General features: G+C 45.4%; 1 protein-coding gene across 8 annotated transcripts in view; it reads left to right on the top strand.

The window, feature by feature from the left end:
* Positions 1–14,584, top strand: part of SYTL1 (synaptotagmin like 1) — a 55,642-nt gene continuing 41,058 nt past the window's right edge. Inside the window, exons 1-3 of one of the 8 annotated variants that reach the window (XM_083512181.1) lie at positions 1–124; positions 8,286–8,485; positions 10,587–10,738. The gene's annotated coding sequence lies outside the window, so the exon portion shown is untranslated. Of the gene's footprint in view, positions 125–8,285; positions 8,486–10,586; positions 11,046–11,221; positions 13,376–14,584 lie in introns of those variants that run through there. The other 7 variants (XM_083512178.1, XM_083512177.1, XM_083512180.1 and 4 more) reach the window with 7 other exon arrangements.

Raw genomic sequence — 14,584 nt, 5'->3', positions numbered from 1 at the left:
AAGAGACTCCGACGCCGTTCTGACAACAAGGGCTCCCTCTACCGAGTGAAATGGCGAATAGCCACTCGTGGGGAACGGAGGCCGAAAAAGGAGCCACCGTTATTTATTTTAATAAATATAGTTTGTATGTGCCCAACGACGAATGAAGGTCTATCTTGTATTTTTGCTTCACCTTCATCTTTTAAATGATCTTAGAGTGGCTGTCTTATTGCAAAAGAATTTTAGAAATACACTTGAAAGAGAAACAAAATAAAATAAATAAAATAAAATACTAAAAAAATTCCTTCCTGTAGCACCTTAGAGACCAACTAAGTTAGTTATTGGTATAAGCTTTCCTGTGCATGCACACTTCTTCAGATAGTAACTTAAGGTGCTACTGGAATTTTTAAATTTTATTTTATTTATTTTATTTTGTTTCGACTACGGCAGACCAACACCTATGTGTAACTAGAACTTGAAAGAGAAGTTGCTGAATTACAACTCATTACCAAACTAAAAACTATGGAGAGACCTGGTCTGAATAGAGATATTGGATTCATGTCCCATTATACATACTAAAGCAAATTTTGGTCATCTATCCACTGACAAATGTTCCACTGACAAACTGGAACGTGTCCAGAGGAGGGCAACCAAAATGGTCAAAGGCCTGGAAACGATGCCTTATGAGGAACGGCTAAGGGAGCTGGGCATGTTTAGCCTGGAGAAGAGGAGGTTAAGGGGTGATATGATAGCCATGTTCAAATATATAAAAGGATGTCATATAGAGGAGGTAGAAAGGTTGTTTTCTGCTGCTCCAGAGTAGCGGACACGGAGCAATGGATCCAAACTACAAGAAAGAAGATTCCACCCAAACATTAGGAAGAACTTCCTGACAGTAAGAGCTGTTCGAGAGTGGAATTTGCTGCCAAGGAGTGTGGTGGAGTCTCCTACTTTGGAGGTCTTTAAGCAGAGGCTTGACAACCATATGTCAGGAGTGCTCTGATGGTGTTTCCTGCTTGGCAGGGGGTTGGACTCAATGGCCCTTGTGGTCTCTTCCAACTCTATGATTCTATGATTCTTTAAATATCCCTTGCCCTTCCCTGTGGAACCAACTGCCATAACAGTCATCAACAGTTATAAGGTTGAAGCAATCTCTGCTTCAGAGTATCTGGTGAAGTGTGTATTACACACGAAAGCTCATACCTTGAAAGCTTATATTTAGTTGATCTTTAAGGTGCCACTGGAATTATTAAAAAAGATTTTTCATCTATCAGTTTGTTATTTATTATGACTATGACAGATCAACACGGCTATCCACCTGAATCTATATTTTAAATGAGTTCATCTATTCAATTATTTTTAAAAAAAACCCTCACATCTGCTTTAAAAAATGCTTAAGATCCAATAATAATAATAAGCATGGCAGAAAACTGGAAAGTGTTTGGGACAGATGCTTGGAGCTGTGCATGGCTTTATAATCACTTGCAACATAAGAAAAGCTCTGCTTGGCTGCCCTGTAACCAGCCTAAAAAGTTCAGGGTGGGGACACCCAGCAAGCAGTTTGGGGCATCTTATCCCCCTGTACATATTAATGCTTTACTTTGTATTCATTAAGGCTGTGCTGGTGGTAATGATAATTAAAGGTTCATTTGTCATCTGTTCTTCAATTGTACTCTGATCAATTGCCTCACAAAGTGGTAATGGAACTTCCAGCTGGTATACATTACACAACTGATAGCTAAATTTGCACTGGCAGATCAGAAGATGTGTTCTAGACATACTGAAAATTATAATGTATTATAACATTTTTTTCATAATATTTTATTGAGTTTTCCAATTTAATAATCCAATAATTATATTCCAAATTACAATACAATCCAGGAGAAGGGTCCAGTGGGTTCTGCTGCCTGTCAGGAGTACTCCCCTTTCAGTAACCCCCCTACACACTCTCTAGCAAGGGAAGGGGCCAGTGCAATGAGAGCAAGAGGGGAAGGTTGACTAGCCAAGGGAAGAGAAGTAGCTGGAGTCTCTGGTGCCACCCAAGCTTTCAGAGCCCCACCGCCATCACCAGTCTACCTTATCTAGGAGGAGTTACAGAAGGAAGGAGCACTTAGATCAGCTGGTGCATAGAAGTGAACATCTGGCCAAACATCATCTGCTGGACACCAGGACTTAAATACCTGTTTGTGGGTATTTGCGGTTGCTCCAACTTCCTGTGGCTACAGCAACTGTGCCTTAAGGAACTGATGCACCTGCTCCCTGTATCAATGAATGCTATAAACTAGAAACCTTTGGACTACTATCTGATTTTGTGGAGAGCCGGGACAGACGGCCAGGTAGCTGTGGAAGTCCCACACCACACACACCCACACACCCCCATCAGGAAGCTGTCTCCAAATCACTTCCTCCTTCAGGATCCCCAGTTGATTTTCTGCCTTGTGGAAGCAGACAGAGTTTTTTGGGGCTCCCGCATGGGTACAATAGCTATTATTATTATTATTATTATTATTATTATTATTATTATTATTATTATTTTATTGTTGGCTGCCCTCGCTCCTCCACAAGGCAACAAGGTGAAATTGTTGCTCATTTTCCCACTTTGGTCAGGAATAGTATTTCCTCCAACAGCAAAGAGATAGTACTACAGGGTCCCTGATCCAGTTCACAGTGGGAGTCCTTCTGGAGTGCGGGAAACCAGGGAAGATCAAGCCCAAGGAGAAGGCCAAGAGTATTCACCAGCCACATTCCTCTTTCTGTGACATGACAGCAAACAAAAATGTTCATTATGGAGCCTGACTGGTGAAAGGGTCAGGTTCTGAAGCACACCACCTTTCTGGCCCAAGCACCACTGCCCAGAGAAGAAAATGGCTCATTTAGTGCAATAATTGGCTATCCCTGAGCCAATGGATAGGACAGCTGCTCTTGTTTTTCAGTTCACAGTAACTGTGACAGGAGGTCTTTGGATCAGCTGACTACCACAAACTGCTGCATTTGCTGCCCGAGCAAATGTATCACAGCCCCTTGGCAGAGTCTGTGGCAGCTGTGGTAAGGATGAATAACCATCCTTCTCCTTTTGGACTTCCTTCTCCCCATTGTGATATCTAACGGTTTCTGTATTCTGTAGTTCTGTGGGAGGAGAGAAAATAAAAACCCCAAATGATGCTGGCCACATAATTCTCTCACACACAAACACATCATCTTGAAAAATGCTAGCTTTAATTTAGGATTCATTCTCCATTCTCCCTCTACCATTCCATTTTCTATTTTCAACTTGGAGCCAACAATTTTTGGTTGTTGGGCCAACTCTTCACTGGGCTGTCCCGTCTCATGGGAGAGTGAGTTTTAACTGTTACAGGCCAAAGAGAGGCTGGGACTAGGTACTCTGGGTCTACATGTTTCTCAGAAAAGCCCCTTAAGTAAACTTCTTGCATTTTAAGAGGCTTGACAGGAGATATCTGACAGGCTGGCTGACAGGCTATCTGTCAGGCTATCTGTCCGGATATCTGACGGGCTATCTGTCCAGAGATGTTGCCTCCAATGCCGCTTGCATTCCCCATCATTCTGCACTGGCACCCCACGTTGGACGGCGCTGGGAGCATGTGCCGACAGCAGAAAAGCCAGCAAAGGAACCCACAGCTTGGTGCACACAACAGGATGCGTCGCACAGTGCCCACAACGTTACACGGTGCTCCAGGTGCTGCGCGCACAGCCAAAACAGTTAACTGCCATGCGGGGGGGAGGCAGCGGGCAGACAGCACGACGACTGTGCGTGCTGCCCAACATTTTGTCCCCCCCACCACCACAGAACCTGCACCCCCCTTCGTACGCCCCTGTGCGTGGGATGCTGGCACCCCTTTTGATTGGTGCTGTGAGTCCCTGCGAGTCCCTAAAGATTCTACAGGTACTGTATTTTTTGCTCTATAAGACTCACTTTTTCCCTCCTAAAAAGTAAGGGGAAATGTGTGTGCGTCTTATGGAGCGAATGCAGGCTGCGCAGCTATCCCAGAAGCCAGAACAGCAAGAGGGATCGCTGCTTTCACTGCACAGCGATCCCTCTTGCTCTTCTGGCTTCTGAGATTCAGAATATTTTTTTTCTTGTTTTCCTCCTCCTAAAACTAGGTGCGTCTTATGGTCTGGTGCGTCCTATAGAGTGAAAAATACGGTAAACAACTATTTCCTTAAAAAAAAGTCAACAACTTTGGGGATCCCCCCCTAAAAAAGGTCAACAACTCTGGGCAACCTAGGGGCGCTGGGTGGATCTTTGCACCCTGGTGCAGCATATGGTTAAGACAGTACTGTGAATGAGCTCAGTAGAAGGCAGTTATCTCCTGTTCTGCTTAGAGTGTCTCCTTTTTTCCTCTTTACAGACTGTAGTTTCAAGAATGGGACTGGGGCAATGACAAGAAGATCGTTGCCTCCACTTGGGTTGACGGTGTGCTATAAGACTGGTCTCCTCATACTGCAGGGTCTTCCATTTTACAGCGTGTACATTCTAGAAGGGGAGGGAAGTGCCCTGCTGCAGGAATTCCTTTCCTCTTCTTAGATGGCATTTTTGAGGGACAGGCAAGGACAGTGCCATCCTGTTTCGTCACCCGATATGAAATGGGAAGGTGCCGCCCCAACTCACCACCACCCAAGCCTCCCTTTTTACATATATAGGTACCGTATTTTTCGCCCTATAGGACGCACCTTTTCCCCTCCAAAAATGAAGGGGAAATGTGTGTGCGTCCTATGGGGCGAATGCAGGCTTTCGCTGAAGCCTGGAGAGCGCGAGGGGTCGGTGCGCACCGACCCCTCTCGCTCTCCAGGCTTCAGGAGAGCCCCAGCGCCAGCCCCACAAGCTCGGGGGACAGCGGGAAGGCGGAACGCCGCCACCCCGCTGTCTCCCGATGTGGTTTGGAGGCTGACGGCGGGGAGATGCATGCTTCTCCCTGCCGCCAGCCCCGCAATCTCAGGGGACAGTGGGGAGGCACAGTGCACCTTCCCACTGTCCCCGGACCTGGTCTGAAGGCTGGCGGTGGGGAGAAGAGCGCTTCTCCCCCTGCCGGCCCCACAAGCGCCTGGGGGGGAATAATTTTTTTTTCTTTATTTCCCCCCCCCAAAAAAAAAAACCAGGTGCGTCCTATGGGGCGAAAAATATGATAATGATTTTATTTGATTTTACAAATATAGGATTATAACAATCCAAATTACATATCCCTATTTAGAGATTTCTCCAAATCGCTGGACTTCCCACCTTCGCCTCCATGGATCCTATTGTCCACCTTCTTAACTGCATATTATTTCATAGTCCATATTTTATATCTTTCCATAATATTCGCTACATTACAAGTATTATTAAAATCCTGCTAAGGTTTTCATCTGCTTACAGTGGTCTCCTAGATAAATTATAATTGTTTCCCATTCTTCGTTGAAGTTTTGGTCTTCTTGGTTCCTGAGCCTTCCGGTCAGTTTTGTCATTTCGGCATACTCCAACAGCTTGGTTTGCCATTCCTCTCTGGTAGGGACTTTGTCTTCTTTCCATCTCTGGGCTAGTAGCATCTGCGTTGCTGTTGTCACATACATGAAAAGTATTTTCTGTTCCTTTGGAATGCTGGTACCTACAATTCCTAATAAAAGGCTTCTGCGTTTGTTTGTTTGTTTGTTTGTTTGTTTGTTTGTTTGTTTTTACAAAAGTTATTTTAAACATTTTTTTCCATTCAGTATTTTGGTAATTCTTAGAACGGCCAGCTGGCAGGGAAACAGTTCAGGGCTAGGAGGTGCCTGGAGGAGCTGGTCCTGGAGCAGAGTGGATGGAATGAGCCCTGCTTCCTATCTCTCCCATTCAGGCAGCCTGATGGAATTACCAGGGAATAAGTTCCATTGCAAGAAAGCAAAGTGGCTGTCCAACGAGGCCTTACAAATAGCGGGGGAGAGAAGGCAAGCAAAATGCGAGGGAGATAGTGAAAGATACAGGAAATTGAATGCAGATTTCCAAAGAATAGCAAGGAGAGACAAGAAGGCCTTCTTAAACGAGCAATGCAAAGAAATAGAGGAAAACAACAGAATGGGAAGAACCAGAGATCTGTTCAAGAAAATCGGAAATATGAAAGGAACATTTCGTACAAAGATTACCATAATAAAGGACAAAAGTGGTAAGGACCTAACAGAAGCAGAAGACATCAAGAAGAGGTGGCAAGAATACACAGAGGAATTATACCAGAAAGATATGGATGTCTCGTACACCCCAGGTAGTGTGGTTGCTGACCTTGAGCCAGACATCCTGGAGAGTGAAGTCAAATGGGCCTTAGAAAGCACTGCAAATAACAAGGCCAGTGGAAGTGATGGTATTCCAGCTGAACTATTTAAACTTTTAAAAGATGATGCTGTTAAGGTGCTACACTCAATATGCCAGCAAGTTTGGAAAACTCAGCAGTGGCCAGAGGATTGGAGAAGATCAGTCTACATCCCAATCCCAAAGAAAGGCAGTGCCAAAGAATGCTCCAACTACCGCACAATTGCACTCCTTTCACACGCTATCAAGGCTTAAACAGTATGTGGACCGAGAACTCCCAGAAGTGCAAGCTGGATTTAGAAGAGGCAGAGGAACCAGAGACCAAATTGCAAACATGCGCTGGATTATGGAGAAAGCTAGAGAGTTCCAGAAAGACATCTACTTCTGCTTCATTGACTATGCAAAAGCCTTTGACTGTGTCGACCACAGCAAACTATGGCAAGTTCTTAAAGAAATGGGAGTGCCTGATCACCTCATCTGTCTCCTGAGAAATCTCTATGTGGGACAAGAAGCTACAGTTAGAACTGGATATGGAACAACTGATTGGTTCAAAATTGGGAAAGGAGTACGACAAGGCTGTATATTGTCTCCCTGCTTATTTAACTTATATGCAGAATTCATCATGCAAAAGGCTGGGCTGAATGAATCCGAAGCCGGAATTAAGATTGCTGGAAGAAATATCAACAACTTCAGATATGCAGATGACACAACCTTGATGGCAGAAAGTGAGGAGGAATTAAAGAAACTTTTATTGAGGGTGAAAGAAAAGAGCACAAAATATGGTCTGAAGCTCAACATCAAAAAAACGAAGATCATGGCCACTGGTCCCATCACCTCCTGGCAAATAGAAGGGGAAGAAATAGAGGCAGTAAGAGATTTTACTTTCTTGGGCTCCATGATCACTGCAGATGGTGACAGCAGTCACGAAATTAAAAGACGCTTGCTTCTTGGGAGAAAAGCAATGACAAACCTAGACAGCATCTTAAAAAGTAGAGACATCACCTTGCCAACAAAGGTCTGTATAGTAAAAGCTATGGTTTTCCCAGTATGGAAGTGAGAGCTGGACCATAAAGAAGGCTGATCGCCGAAGAATTGATGCTTTTGAATTATGGTGCTGGAGGAGACTCTTGAGAGTCCCATGGACTGCAAGAAGATCAAACGTATCCATTCTTAAGGAAATCAGCCCTGAGTGCTCACTGGAAGGACAGATTGTGAAGCTGAGGCTCCAATACTTTGGCCACCTCATGAGAAGAGAAGACTCCCTGGAAAAGACCTTGATGTTGGGAAAGATGGAGGGCAGAAGGAGAAGGGGACGACAGAGGATGAGATGGTTGGATGGTGTTCTTGAAGCTACCAGCATGAGCTTGATCAAACTGCGGGAGGCAGTGGAGGACAGAAGTGCCTGGCGTGCTCTGGTCCATGGGGTCACGAAGAGTCGGACACGACTAAACAACTAAACAACAACAACAACAAGTTCCATTGAACTCAGTGCAATCAGGGACCCCTGACCATTAGGTCCAGTCGTGTCCGACTCTGGGGTTGCGGCGCTCATCTCGCTTTATTGGCCGAGGCAGCCGGTGTGGTCATGTGGCCAGCATGACTAAGCCGCTTCTGACGAACCAGAGCAGCGCACGGAAACGCCGTTTACCTTCCCACCGGAGCAGTACCTGTTTATCTACTTGCACTTTGACGTGCTTTCGAACTGCTAAGTTGGCAGGAGCAGGGTCCGAGCAATCCCTGTCACGGGGATTCAAATCACCGACCTTCTGATCAGCAAGTCCTAGGTTTAACCCACAGTGCCACCCGTGTCCCCAACATGCAGAATACTGCGCAGTTAAGTAGCTATTGAGTGTTAAAAATGCAGCCTGTGGCCTTCCCTTTGCATACTACCCAGCTCCCCAAATTCTACACTTTGAAAATTTAGCACAATTCCACTTTGTTTGAAGCTCCAGGCACCCTCACCTGCCCCCTCTAGGTGATAGAGGATGCCCTACGAAGGTGACTAAACACTGTAACTTCTCATTACCCACAGAACAGTTCAAGGCTTCCCTCTAGTGGCTAGAAATTGTCAAAAGGCATGTTTTGATGTGATTCAATGCAGAGGTGAACAGCCTTCCAGCTGGCAAGATCAACTTTGTTTTCTACCACACACCCATAACTGGAGCCAGGTACAAAAGGCATGCACTTAAAGATTTTGGAGGCTGGGAATTTGTCTCGAGTAATGGAACTGAGGTGAGTTCACAGTCCTTCCATCCAAATATCTGTTCCTGATCAGCTCCTTCCTCCCAGCTTTACTCATTTTAGCAGTATAATTTCAGGGGAAAGTTGTTTTGTTGTTGCCACAGCATATCACCCAGAGATCTAACAGTAGTTCCCGATCTATTTTGTTCCTGCCCCTGTGATGTAGCCCAAGTTCCTACATATTTTGGATATTTCTTGGCAGGGGGCCCTTGACAGTGTCTTCCTCAGGGGTCAGCAAACCTTTCCAGCAGGGGGCCAGTCCACTGTCCCTCAGACCTTGTGGGGGGCCGGAGTATTTTTTTTGGGGGGGGATGAATGAATTCCTATGCCCCCAAAATAAGCCAGAGATGCATTTTAAATAAAAGCACACATTCTACTCATGTAAAAACACGCTGGTTCCCAGACTGCCCCTGGGCTGGATTGAGAAGGCAATTGGGCTGGATCCGGCCCCCGGGCCTTAGTTTGCCTACCCATGGTCTTGCTCCTAAGGAAAGCATTGGGCTGAACACAATGCAATGCTTTCTCATAGAGGAGGTGCGGATCTGTGACTTGGGTAGTCCAAACCATCGGGTAGTCTGACCATCAGTTCCTTATGTGAAATTGTCAGGCTTGAATGAGGCCGACAGAATAGGTTTCAATGCCAGCTTGGCTCTGGGTTTGTGTGTGGTGTTTTCAACAGTTACTCTGGTTTGCAAAGTGGTTCACAGGCCCCTGAAGTCTGGCAAACCCTGGTGTTAGTGGTTAGAGTGCTGGACTTGGAATCTCATAATCAAATCTTTGCTGAGCTACAAAGGTTACTGGGTCACCTTGGGCCACTCACATGTCCCCAATTCAACCTACTTTGCAAGGTAGGATAAAATAAGGTGACTATTGAGTCTGCCACTCTTGAGCTCCTCAGAGGAAATGTGAGAGGTGATTGTGTTGAGAGATAAAGGGTGTGGGGAATATTCTGGCCCCTCACTCTGAGAATTTACACCTTCCTCTGAGAGTTGGAGAAGAAGATTAAAATCTTGTAACCACAGGCTAGTTGCTGTGAGATCCAGCTGTCTTCTCTATGCCCAAATGGGGCTGAGGCAGGAACTCAGTTCCTCTCACATTTTAAAGTGAACCCTACCTAATTCACAATCCTAAAACAAGAATTGAATAAAAATGCATCTATCTTTAGAAATTCTCCAGTTCTCCAACTAAAACATGTATATTAGGGGAAAGAATATTGGCGAGAACTATGCACAAAAATGCATCTAGGGAAATCTGCTTGGGGGGGAATGTGCATAGGGAAAATTTGCAATAAAATGCTAACAGGTTTTCATGAGGACTTTAAAAAACACACCCACACATTGCAAAAATATGTATAGCAAAAATAGTGCTCCATCAGTGTTAGATTGATTTGATAAACATGAACTATTAGAGTGTCAAATTTAACATAATACAGTAGATAATAAACAATTGTCCAAGTTCTTATTTGTTCATCAACCATCAGGACAATATTCAACCACATAGTGCCTTTGCTTTATTGTAAATATGCAAACTGCATATAGATTACATATATGTTTGCGATAATCAACATTTGTAAATAAAATTTTGTTATAAATATGAAAAAAATCACAAACTGGTGTAGACATGCGGCAAACTGAGCTGAAGAATGGGAGCATAAGAAACTGAAGTTGAGAGATTGGATCATCTGTCGGCGTCTCTTGGCTTTTCGTTTTTCCAATTTGAATTTATGTTCCCCACATTTCCACATCAACTTGCAATTATTATTATTTTTAAAGGTCCTCATGAAAACCCAGCAGCATTTTAGTGTGAATTTCTCCTGATATGCATATTTTTCTATGCAAATTTGCCAAATGTATGCACTTTTACAAAGCAATTTCCCCTAATAGAGCTTTATGTTATTTTCACTAATATACATCAATATGTACACTTTACCTTAGTATATGCATTTTTGTACACATTACTCGGCTAGTGAATGGCAATGCAAAAAAGCAGGTTTTGAAGATGGCTTCTGCTCATGTATTGTTTTGGAAAATGTGAATTAGGCCTGTTCACTTTTACATGTGGACTGAATCAAATTCCTTCCCCTCCTTATGAGTTCCAAGCCACTTTTTGCATGGACACCCGACCCACCAGCTGAGTTCCTTAGACATCTCCAAATGTCAGTCTTCAGAGGCTCGATCCTTGCAGTCCACTCCGGCCCAGGTAGCAGCTTTGGTTCCAGGCCCGGCTTTCCCGCAAGCTTTGTGGGTAGGTGTTTCCTCCTCTCTCTCTCTCTCTCTCTCTCTCTCTCTCTCTCTCTCTCTCTCTCTCCCTCCCCGCTTGACTCAGCTCTCCTACTAGGGCTGTTTCTGAGCTGCATTGAGAAAGTACAAGGCAGGCAGAGGAGGAAGAGGAAAGTGGGGATGACTCAAGAGAGCAAACTTCTGCTTTGCTCGAGAAAGAGCCGGGGAGGCTCCTCCAGGATCCTTCTGCTGCCACAGTGACACTCAGTCGCGCACACCCCACCTTCCTGTGGCCGGCTGGGTCTTGCAGGGTAGGGACCCCACCTGGGCAGGTAACTTCCTCCTTCTCCTTTCCTGTTGGCAAACGCTTCGGGCGTGAGGCTCAGGAGTCCCACCTTTGCAGGAGCATATGGGAGAGCTGAGACAGGATCCGGGAGGGAAGGAACTGTGTAATATGCTGCGGAGTTGGTTTGGCTCTCAAGTTTCTGCTTGTCTCTCCGTCTCCCAGATCCTGTTCAGCTGCGAATACCTGTTTGGGGAGTGCCTGGAGGGAAGTGTATGTATATTTGTGTGTGGTGGCCGCTTGCCCATGCTGGTTGCCCGAGAGCTACAGTATGCATATGCTATGCCCGCGGCGCATTTTCAGTAATTTTAGGCTTGGATTTAATGGGCTGTTTTTTTGGGGGGGGGTTGAAAGGTGGGCCCCCTTTGTTACTTGACTTTACTGGTTTCAAAATGTGGTGAGCCAGCGTTCTTGTGTTTCCGGGAGCCCCTCTGCTCACTCTGCATGCTGTAAGACCCCTTTGCCACAAAATCCTGCCTTGCCCTGTTCTCCTGTTTTGATGCCACTCAAAGCCGCCACACTTCCCCTTTCGCGTGGAGCACCCGAGAAGATTGGCAGGGCAGGCTGTGTTTGTGTGAAAGAACGGTTGGTTTGCAGACCCAGCTCCCTAGTGACGGAGTCCCACTGAGAGAGGGGTCTCCTAAGGGGGTCCCCAGGCACCTCAGAGCTAGTGGTGCTGCCAGGGTGGGACTGTGGGGCAAAAGTGCAGAGCCCCCACCTGAGCAGGAGGGTCTCCAATCACAGCAGGGCCAATTTTACAATTGTAGTCTCTGAAGTCAAGGGGAAGGTATAGCTTGGTGGTGGAGCCTTGCATGCAGAAGGTCTTGGGACTCCCGGTCTGAAATCCTCAAGAGCAGCTGTCTGCCAGTGCAGAGAGTACTGAGCTAAATGGACTGTTGGACTGACTCAGTGTAAGGCAGCTTCCTGCGTTCCTATGTAACCATTTTGAAGTAAGTGAAGGAATGCACATTACTATTTAAAGCTCCCCGGCCCCAGCCAGGAGACCATTGGCTCTAGAGTCTAAAATTACCAAAGTGCACTGCTGTCCCAGAGGTGGCACATGCGCGACCCCAATAAAAACAGCAAAGGCAGTGAACTGGCAAGTCGGTAGGCCGTCCATCCCTTTGCATGCAAGATCCCTGTGCTTTTAGCAGCTGGCAAAAACGGGAGCATTTTGTTCAGCTTGCGTTTTCATGCAAAGCTACCTGATTTGCAATTCCTGAGCGAAGGCATAGCTGTCCTTCAAAATGCATACTTCTCTGAATTTTTGTAGAGCAGTTTGCCAAACCAAAAAATGCAGAGATTGGTGAAAATGAAGTACGAAACAGCTCTGCATTAGAGGGAAAGGTTAGCAAAAAGCTTATATTAGATAAAATTGGGCACCAAACTGCATATTTTAGGAGGAATTGATGTGAAAATGCATATGGATTTTGTGCAGATTTTTGTGGGGGAAATGGCCAATTGGTACAGAAACAGGATGAACTGAACTTGAGGTTGGTAAAATGAGAGCATGAAAGAATCCAAATTTGACAGATTCATGTATCCCTAGACGGGAATCAAACATGGAGTGGTGTTGCCTGTCATCACCCCCTTTGCTCTGAAACAAGTTGCTCCTGGACAGTAATGTTTTTTCCTCACAAAATGTGCAACTGCTTGACCATGTTCCATGAGCTGTTAAAAACGGTGACTGTAGTGTCCCACCCCAGAGTTGGGTGCAGATAGATAAAGGAAAGTGCAATGGGGTCAAACAGCGCTAGGCTCCTTCTCCTTAGGTTAGTCGGAATTTGGAGGGATGTGAGCTGTCTTAAAGCAACAACTAACTGCTCGTATTTGGGAAGAATGTTCTCCTTTTAATATTTTTCTTGTCTCGTTCCCCGTTTGATAGCCTCAGAAACTAAACAAGGGCACCCTTATCTTGCAGTCCCTCCAATTAAGATTGGCCTTTATCTGTTAATCAACTAATTGTTTAATTGATTAATCCAATTAAAGTTGGCAACTTACCCTGAGCTCATTTGTATGGGGTGTGTGCTGTATATAAATGCATATATGGCTGAGGGTGTTCTCTGTTTGACTAAGGTGTACCTATGTGTCCAGCAGGTGGAGTTTTGTAAGTGCTTTTAGTGTGTCACGGGGCTATTTGCAAAAGTTTGATCAGCTTGTGCATCTGGTTGTTTTTGTTTCTGCTGTGCTCTTCTGTATTTTGTGCACTGTATACTGCTTATTTTCCTGTATCCCGCCCACAGTAGTGGCTGAGCACCTCTCTCTTGTTTCCATCGGAGACAGAAATAGAACCGCAACCTGAACATATTTAGGAGTGTGGTAAGACCTCAGCCACATTGGCTCCTTGTGTGAGGAGGAGGCATGTTTGTTTGTGTCTATAAAGGTCCTAGTTCTTCAGAAGAACTCTGGTCTTGAGTTTGCTTGTGGCAATTTCATCAAGACAGTAGTCATCTTTGCCTTCAAGGGATGCTCATGGGACCACGATCGTTTGAGACTGAGGGAGCCTGCCTAGCTCAGTTAGTTAGAGCGTGGTGCTGATAACGCCAAAGTTGCAGGTTCAATTCCCCGTATGAGACAACTGCATATTCCTGCATTGCAGGGGGTCAGACTAGGTGATCCGCAGGGCCCCTTCCAACTTTATGATTCTATAATCTCCCACACTTCCGCTTGTCGTGTGATGAGTAAGCATGGGTCTGAGAGCTTTCCTGTCAATATTTCTAGGCTTGGGTCCTAGCAGTTTTCCGTTTGCCCCGCCGCTTTCCTCAGAAAAACCTGATTGACATTTGCTCTGATTTCGCAGTAAGCAGTGGGATTCCCCGGAAGGGAAGTGGCAGGGCAAACGGAAGTCTGGATGAGCCCTAATATTTGTTGATTGTCTGCGACTGCAGTGGTACCTCTGGTTATGAACTTAATTCATTCCAGAGGTCCATTCTTAACCTGAAACCGTTCTAAACCTGAGGTACCACTTTGGCTAATAGGGCCTCCCACTGCCGCTGTGCTGCCGGCACACAATTTCTATTCTCATCCTGAGGTAAAGTTCTTAACCTGAGGTACTACTTCCGGGTTAGCGGAGTCTGTAACCTGAAGTGTTTGTAACCTGAGGTGCTTGTAACCCAAGGTACCACTGTACTGGTTGCTGAATTGTAACACTTGGACTGCAGGTGTTTTATAAACCTAAAAGCATGTATGCACCCTGGAGTTGTTGGTTTCTTCCTGAACAGTCATGACTTTAGTCACTGTAAATTTTGAAGCACTGCTTTTAGCTACCTCAGTGTTTCTCAAACTTGGGACCCCAGCTGTTGTTGGACTGCAACTCCCACCATCCCTAGCTAGCAGAACTGGTTGTCAGGAGTGATGGGAGTTGTAGTCCAACAACAGCTGGGGGGCAGGACCCAAGTTTTTTTTAAAAATGAGGTAGTTAAAAGCAATGCTCCAAAACATGTTTGGCCAGGCCACATTCACACCATACATTTAAAGCACTAGGATACCACTTTAAACAGTCATGGCTTCCTGAAAAGAATCCTGGGA

Source organism: Podarcis liolepis (assembly GCF_965112155.1).
Source record: "Podarcis liolepis genome assembly, chromosome: 7".
Taxonomy (NCBI): Eukaryota; Metazoa; Chordata; class Lepidosauria; order Squamata; family Lacertidae; genus Podarcis; species Podarcis liolepis.
Note: the sequence above shows the minus strand (reverse complement) of the source record. Positions and strands in the feature narration are given on the sequence as shown.